This window comes from Sciurus carolinensis, chromosome 5 (genome assembly GCF_902686445.1).
Source record: "Sciurus carolinensis chromosome 5, mSciCar1.2, whole genome shotgun sequence".
NCBI lineage: Eukaryota > Metazoa > Chordata > Mammalia > Rodentia > Sciuridae > Sciurus > Sciurus carolinensis.
The window spans coordinates 3,242,578-3,251,515 of NC_062217.1; the positions used below are offsets into that span (position 1 = coordinate 3,242,578).

At 48.8% G+C, this 8,938-nt stretch overlaps 1 long non-coding RNA gene across 1 annotated transcript; it reads right to left on the bottom strand.

Annotated features, from left to right (window-relative positions):
- Positions 1-479: 479 nt before the first annotated feature.
- LOC124985272 (uncharacterized) lies at positions 480-7,630 on the bottom strand. Its single transcript, XR_007108834.1, has 3 exons — positions 6,553-7,630; positions 4,657-4,857; positions 480-2,403 (listed from the first exon to the last, which is right to left on the bottom strand). It is a non-coding gene; the product is annotated as an uncharacterized LOC124985272 (long non-coding RNA).
- Between the last annotated feature and the right edge of the window lie 1,308 nt (positions 7,631-8,938).

The following is an 8,938-nucleotide window of genomic DNA, read 5'->3' on the forward strand; positions in this document are numbered from 1 at the left end:
GTAAAGGGAGAGATGCCTTCATTTCCAGAAAGGGTGGAGAGGTTGTCCAGGAAGCCACCGCCAGCAAGCGCTGGAAGGTGGGCAGGAAGGCTGCCCACACCTCAGGCTGCCTGTTGAGCGTGTTTGCTTCGCTTTGGCTTCGAGGTTCGGCCACCATGATATTGGGAGGGCGAGCCCTCAATGATAAGCACCAAGCTAAGTAGGCAGGACACGCGGGAACAGAGACAGGAACAGTGGTTCTGGGGGGGGGCGGCGTGAGCACAGAGAGGTGGGGAGTTAGGGAACGCCAGGAGCAGGGCTCCCTGCAGTCACGGCCACCGCCGCAGCCCTCAGCTACCGTGCCTTTCCAAGTAGCTAGAAGAAAGGACATCGCGTGATCCCAGCACAAAAAACGTTGAATGTTTGGGATCATGGAAATTTTAATAACCCTGTTTTGATCATTACATGTCGTGTGCCAAAAAGTCATGTTGTACCCCACAAATATGTACAGTTATTAAGTGTCAATTAAAAATGATTTTAAAAAGAGAATTGGGTGGCAGGAGAGTGCAGGTGTGGAGAGCAGCTGCGAACAAGAAGGAGAATGCACTGGCCCCTCGGAGCCGCGTCACTGCAGGCTGGCACTGCAGGCCAGCCCAGGGACGTTTCCTTGTCTCAGGCTCCTCCTCTGTGAGAGATTACATCGCCATGATCTCAGGCAGTGAGTGACCTTGGTCAAGTTACGTGAGCTTCCTGGGCTGTAAGTTCCTCCTCTCCCACGTGGGCTGCTGATGGAACTCATGCTTCAGGATGTTGTAAGAACCGCACGGGACGGGGTGCTTGGGGGACTGAGCGCACACCAGATGCGGTAGCCGTGGCTATTTTGAGCACTGCCGTGGTCCCTGGTCCTAAGAGTTTCTGACCTCTCCTCCTTGGCTGGTGGTGGACAGAAGTCTCTTGATCCTCTCTGGTGGAGCCAGCGTGCCCCCTCCGTCCCCCTGGGCTGGCAGCTGGTGGAGATCATCTGTTGGTCTCACTGTCCTTTATTTAGGATGCTGGCAAAGCACAGGGCTTTTCATCACCTGGCAATGCACTGGTCTTGTAGGGCTGCCTGGCTTATTGCAGCTGGGCTCATGTGTTCTGGAACACTCTAGGCCAAAGCCATGGAGCACGAGAAGCCAGCTCGTGTCCAGCGGGTGCAGAGTCCGCCAGGAGTCCAGGAGTTCTCATCCTCTTCGGCAAGAAGGAACCTACCCAGGACACTGAGTTGTTTTTTTTAAAAGTGTAAACTACGTACAGAAAAGTAAGTTCCTGGATCCTCTGAGGATAGCTTCCCCCTTGCCCACCAGCTGTGAACGCTTTAGTGTGTCTCTTCCACACACGTGATCACGCTGCTGCAAAACAAAAGGGTCCCCTCCAGAGTCCTGGGCTGCATTTGGCTGCCACTTTGCACCAGTCTGCCCGCCTGGAAACGTCCTCCATCTTCCTCTGAGTTTCCAGGCCGACGCTGAGGACGTCAGGTCACTTACATGGTGGGCTTTCCCTCAGTCTGGGTCTGGCTGATGCTTCCCCTTGGCTGGTTCAGCTCAAGCATCTCTGGCAGAAGAGCCCAGGGTGAACCCATGACCCCCGTGTGCCTCAGGGGCAGGTTGTGACCTGCCCAGGCTGATGCTAGGTCCTGCGCGACTGGATGGGGTGGGTCTGTGGCTTCTCCACTCCTTCCTCTGTGGTGACCGACGGGCATGTGCTGGGGCCACCCACACCCTGCCTGCTCTGCTCTCCATCCACACGCTGCTCGTTCACCTGTGTTTCGATCCCATTTCCTTCAGTGGATCATGGTCAATCACCTTTGTGAATCTCGTGTTCAGGGTCCTGGGTTTGGAGATCTGAGGGCAGGGGCTCCTCTGGCTGCCTGGGCATCGTCCAGCTTTGAGCTGTTCCTCGAGATTCCACACTCACCATGGTCCCCTGTCCGGGCATAAGTCAGTGGATGATGGGATCCAGGTGTCTCAGTCTGTGTTTAGGAAATCCACCCGGGCTGGTGAGGCACAGCGTCGGGCCCTCCACCAGCTGGTCAGGGCCCAGGGCTGATGCGAGCAAAGTTTCCCAGTGACTTTCAGGAGCAAGGTGTATCTGCAGGCTGCACTCAGCACTTGCTCTCAGCTAGATTTGGGATTTGCTACACCCTTTCACATGAAGTCACCTGCTTAAAATGTGCAGTTAGGATCACGGGTCACAGGAAATGCCAGTGAGCCAACAGAAGGCATCCTGAGCTGTTGGCTGCGATGTGGAGCAGCTGGAGAGCAGGTCCAGCAGGGAAGGGGCTCCTGACAGACTGATGCGGGCAGCAGGCAGCTCTTTTCTTCTCAAGATCTCTACTTGTAGAAATTGGCGACCACTGGAGGGGGTGCCATCAGAGTGGGCTGCCTGTAGGTGAAGGATTTACATGACCAACTTGGCATTTGAAGTCAAATGAAAAAAAAAGATTTTAGTTTAATACATAGTGCCCAGACATCGTATAATGTTGTAAAATCAAAACAAAGCAACAGCAAAAACAAAAACAGATTTTCATTTCAAACTAAAGTTAAAATATTCAGATGGATGAGAGACTCAAATGTGAAAAATAAAAAAATAATGATCTGAGTTAGAATCTATCTAAACTGGAGAGGATGATCTCTAAGCAGACAACCAAGTGAAGAAACTGTAGAAAGAATATTTGTAGATCCAGTACGTCAAAATAAAACTTGGAAATTTAAATAAACAAAACCCAAAGCAAGAACAAAGTTAAAAGACAAACACAAAAAGGTAAATATCTGTAGTATTTTTGACTGATGCTGGCTGCCTTCAGGGTCAGTCTTTGACCCTTCAAGAGTGAAGGGGCTTTCGAGAGTGAGAACTCCCAAGCAGAACCATGAAATGCCACTGTAATGGCTGGAATGAGCCGGGCCAGCCTGAACGGGAGGACAGCGTGCCGGGCAGCGTGCTGTCGCCTGGGAGGGCCCCTCTGGTGGCCACAGGTGGCTGCGGCACACTCTGGTATTGCTGACCAATGGGTCAGAAAGAGCTGCAGAACTGAAAGTCCAGAACATTCTCCTGTTCTGGCTTGTGTCTCCAAGCTCCTAGTGGGGAGGTGTGGGTGGCACCAGAACCCCACCAAGGGCCTGGCTTATCTCGTCTCCTGACTACCCACAACTGGTTTTTGTGTAAAATATGTCACACATTACTTTTCCACCGTGGGGGTTCACTCATTGATAACCCATCTACGAAAATGCAAAGGACCATGAAAGCGGTACTAGTCAACACACACCAAGTGCAAGGACCATGAAAGCGGTACTGGTCAACACACCAAGTGCAAGGACCATGAAAGCGGTACTGGTCAACACACACCAAGTGCAAGGACCATGAAAGCGGTACTGGTCAACACACAACAAGTGCAAGGACCATGAAAGCGGTACTGGTCAACACACACCAAGTGCAAGGACCATGAAAGCGGTACTGGTCAACACACACCAAGTGCAAGGACCATGAAAGCGGTACTGGTCAACACACACCAAGTGCAAGGACCATGAAAGCGGTACTGGTCAACACACACCAAGTGCAAGGACCATGAAAGCGGTACTGGTCAACACACACCAAGTGCACTGCAGGCACAGCGCAGTGTACCTGCAAGTCACTTAATCATCATGAACTCCTCCTAGCGAGACATTGTCACCTATGCTACCATTGTCACGCTGTCATCTTTGTCACCACCATCATTACATTGTCATTGTCATCATCACTACCAACTGTTATTGTCAACACCACCATTGTCACCACTGTCATTGTCACCACCACTGTCATCATTGTCACCACCACCACCATTGCCATCACCATCACCACCTTCGTCATCATTGTCAACACCACCATTGTCACCACTGTCATTGTCACCACCATCATTGTCACCACTACCATCACCAGCACTGTCGTCATTGTCAACACCACCATAATCACCACCACCATCGTCATCACCACCATCATCACCACCATCATCATCATTGTCAACACCACCACCATCGCCATCACCATCATCACCACGACTGTCGTCATTGTCAACACCACCATCGCCATCACCATCATCACTACCATCGTCATTGTCAACACCACCATCATCACCATCATCACTACCATCATCATTGTCAACATCACCATTGTCACCACCGTCATTGTCACCACTACCATCACCAGCACTGTAGTCATCGTCAACACCACCATAATCACCACCACCATTGTCATCACCACTATCACCACCATCATCATCATTGTCAACACCACCATCATCACCACCACCATCATCATCACCACCATCATCACCACCACCATCGTCCTCACCACCATCATCACCACCATCATCATTGTCAACACCACCATTGTCACGACCATCATTGTCACCACTACCATCACCAGCACTGTCGTCATTGTCAACACCACCATCATCACCACCACCATCGTCATCACCACCATCATCACCACCGTCATCATTGTCAACACCACCATCACCACCACCATTGTCATTGTCAACACCATCATCACTATCACCACCACCACCATCATGGCCATCATTTTATGAAGGAGGAGCTGGGACTTGGAGCCTCGGCCCAGGTTTCACACTCAGCTAGCATCAAAGGCAGGGTTCAGACTCACCTTCCTGAGATGAGTGCAGTGCCCCAGACACCTGCACGCTGGCATCAGAAGCTCATCGATGCAGTACCCTCGGCCTGTTGCAGTGGCTGTGGTGCTCTGGCATCTTCTTGGAACATCACCTTGGAAGGATTAAGCCATTCACGTAATAATCACGTTTGAAAACAAGAAGGGGTACTTTCTGAATGGAGCACTGTTCTCCAACTAAGGAAACAAAAAATAAAATAAACAATCAAGGAACAAACTTAAAAACAAAACAAAACAAGAAATTGAGACACTTCCAAAAGGTACCTTCCCTGCTATTTTTTTCTATTTAGAGCACAGAGTCAAGATAGGCTCTTCTGCAAGCCACACGCTCTGGGGAAGGCTGACTTGGGCCTGGATTGTCCCTTTCTGGCATCCATAGCCAGGTCTGATGGTCTGATGTTCAACTTAGATTTTATCAGATTTTTACCACCTGGAGGCAAGGCCAGGTCAGCTCACTTATCTCTGGGTCTTGCCAGGGCCTTGCGAGTAGGGATTGTGAAAAATAAAAAAAGAAATTGATAGCTCTTCCCCATGCTTTCTAAGCTGTGAGAATATGTGCATGTGTCTTAAAAGAGAAAATACTTGAAAGTCATTGGTTATGTCTAAAAATTAGTTACTTTCAGAAGAAGAGTTCATAGTAGGATTTGATAGTTTCTCCTACTTGATAAGATTCCCTCCTTTAAATTTTTAGCAAATCCTTCATCTTCAGAGTTGAGATTACATATTGTATGTGTATATTTATATATAACATTATAAGTTTATTTTTATTAAAGTCTGCACATGGTTGGAGGCCCCAGACAACAACAAACTACAAGTTATGGTTTGTAAAAACCATGGAATGCATGCACCATTTGCATATATCTCCTATATTTGTATCAAATAACTTGGTTACTTAACTGAATTGTGTTAATTCTGGGTAGTAAGGTTCCTGTGCTCCAAAGATGTGCTGTGTGGACGGTGCTCACAACTGGTAGACACAGGTTCAGAGTGCCCACTGTGAGCTTAGCAGAGTTGCTATTCAATGCCTAATACTGACTGATCACTTGGGAAGATAAGAGCTATGCATGTTTTTTGGATTCCCCTCCACTTTCTCGGAACTTTACACTTTTTAAGATGCCCTTGGTAAACAGGCGAAACACTGCGTACGCTTCGTAGATTGAGCTCCCGAGGAAAGTACTTATTTCTGAACCATCACTGTCATTATTTGAAGCAGTTATGAGAAATTACATGAGCCAGTTGCAAAAGTGGTTATGTTTATCTGCACTAACATTCACCAGGACAAACACCCGACCCACAGGTAATGTTTTTCCCTTCTGTTTACAAGACTACCGAAATTAGAACTGAGCTGGTGTGAGTTAGTGAGGAGACGGGTTTGAGGCTGATCTCTCTCTCTCTCTCTCTCTCTCTCTCTCTCTCTCTCTCTCTCTCACACACACACACACACACACACACACACACACATTTTAAAATGATATTCTCAAACCCCAGCTGAAGCTGGGCTCTGCTCCCAGAGACCCACATGCTGTTCCATGAGGGCACTGCTGTGTGTGCTCTGCTAAGCTTTGCTTTTAGGATTTCCAACTTCACAGCTTACAGGAGCCCGTCCATAAAGACGAACCCAGTTTATCCCAGGAAGCAAACATATACCATTATGTGCACAGCATTGCTACACTGCCAACTTGGATGCACATAAATATAAAAAGAAGAACTTTAGTCCTTGGATATACTGTTTAAGGTCAGAGAGAATGAACAAGAAGCACCAGGTTCTACCTGCTTCCCTCTGACTCTCCTGAGACTCCTTCCCTCAAATTAAATAAGATCACCTTCATACACTGCTTTTAAATGAAGTGAGTCTTTTAAAATATCACTTACAGCTGTGCGTTGCAGTCTCAGAGGAGGGACCCATGGAAGTCCAGTCTCTGGATCCTGACCTGTCGGCCTGGAGCACAGACCATGATCCGAGGCTCCGCCAACTGTTGGCTGGTGACTCTGCAGGAATGGGCAGCCACATTCTCCTGTGTGCCTTAAGATGGAGAGTGGGAAGGATGGAGGTGGAGGCAGGAACGCGCAGGATCCAGGGCAGGGCGTTGCCGGGTAGGAGGCAGCTGGCCCTGCAGGGAGCATGTGGAGCAGCTGCAGGTCCCTCCTAATTGTAGCGTACACATGGGGCGGGACCCACCAGCAAAGCAAGGTTTGCATTTTAAACATCGCCACCAGGCCAACCTCATGACACTCTTGCTCCTGTCGTCTGGGTTAGCAGAATCTCCCAGACCTACTTTAACCTCCACAGTTAAAAAAAAAAATTGCAGAAGAGACATTTTGAAGATGTGGGAGGCAGCGAGCGTGTGCATTTCTCCTTTCAGGGAGTTTGGAGAAGTCCAGAGGCGCTCTGCCTTTCCAGCCTTCTCTGTTGCCTCCCTTCCTTGCTTTCTGAACTTTGCTTCTCCTCCTGGTGTCTAGTTGGTGCTTCCTGGACTGATGCAGCCTTGGGGCCACTGATTCCTGCAGAGAAGTGCGGGTGGGAGCCAGGCCTGGCCCTCAGCATCGTCTTTCAGTCTTTTAGCTTTTCCTTTCAAAAGTGGCTATTTATCTCACCAAGCCCCACAAGGTCAGAATCTTTGGTAGGGAGTCAAGATTTAAGCCTGAGACACTGAACAGCAGAGCGCCACCAACAGCCCGCAGTTCTGCACTACCTGCCTGGGGGCGCTGACTCGGCACCTCCAGGAGCAGTGTGGGCATCCACGCGGGCATGGGACTCCAGACCACTCCCAGCCAGTCCTACACTCCCCTGACCCTCCAGAGAGACCTGCTCCCAAGGCACCACCAGCAGCAGCCAGGAAGGACTCCAGAGAGTGGCCCTGAGAGAGGCTCCCCAGGAGGCCGTGTGGAGGGAGAGTTTGGTGCCTCAGACAGAGCCTGGTTCTGCTCCTGTGTGGCCACTCTGGGACTGGCTTCCTCCCCTGCTTTCCACGTGGCTTGCCATGGCTGCCCTGGGAGAAGGCATTGAGAAATCGCTTGCTTGTCCGTCGACTGTGCTGTTATTTCTGAATTCATGAGGAAGGGGAGGAACGAAGGGGAAATGAAGGCATCCTGGGTTTGAGCTCGGCTCTCTCCCTGAGAGCAACTGCAGCCTGGCTGACTCCCCAGCACTGTCCGTCAGGGTCCCAGCTCGCGGGATCGCCCTGCCAGACCCAATTACAGAGTTAATTCTGCCCTAACTGGACGCAGAGGTTTTGGCTCAGTTCCTCTCCAAAACCTCTGGGGTGCCTTTGATGTAATTCCAGTGTGTCTGAATTCAAGCCAGTTCCGTTGGAATCAGTGGGCACTTTCTGGTTCATCTTCTATGAATGTGGGAACACATTCATGCTCACACGTGTGTGTGCTCATACACAGACACACGCACACACAGAGTCCCAGGGTCCCTTCCGAGGGTGGACGAGCACTTCAAGAAGTGAGAGTCTTCCACATTTGCCGGCCCCAAGTGTTTACCTCTTAGCATTTTTTCCCCTCACAAGTGACTTTCTTAGATCGCTGCCTCTCTTCCTCATTGCAAAAGTCACATTTAGATTAACAGGAACTGACAAGAACAGAACACTGTGTCCCAAGTGAACCCGCTCACAGAACTCTATTACAACACTGTATCATCGCCATCTCCGCCTCGGCCCGGGAGGACGCCTGCCAGTTCCCATACACAACTCCTGCGTGGCTTCAGCTCCTCTTGCAGGAATGTCGTGGGCACGCTGACACAGGGCATATCACCGCACCTTCTTCCGGATGAATGGAGGAAAATATCTTTACATAAACTCATGAGACGCAACTATAATGCTTATTATTCATTAACTTCAAGAGAATATTTGCAATTTTTGCTCATTCATACATAGTAGGTAAGCCTGTGTGAAATTATCATTTTTGTCATTAAAGGTGATTGAGTGTTATGAACTAGTCTTTTCGTTAGAGAAAAATTTATATTGTTGGAAATTTATGAAAAGTGTCAGATTTTTAAAAATTTGATAAGTGAAGTTTATTTCTAGAGATAATATAAACCAAATTAAAATATAAATGACAAACTAATATATAACAAAGGATTAAACACAAGTATATTTTAATACCTGTATGTCAGTAAGAAGTAGAAAAAAATCTGGCAGTGATTTTAAATAAAACAAATGCCCAATAAACTTTTGACAATTTTTTTTTTTTTTTTTTTTGTGGTACTGGGATTTAACCCAGGTGTGCTCTATCTCTGAGCTACATCTCAGCT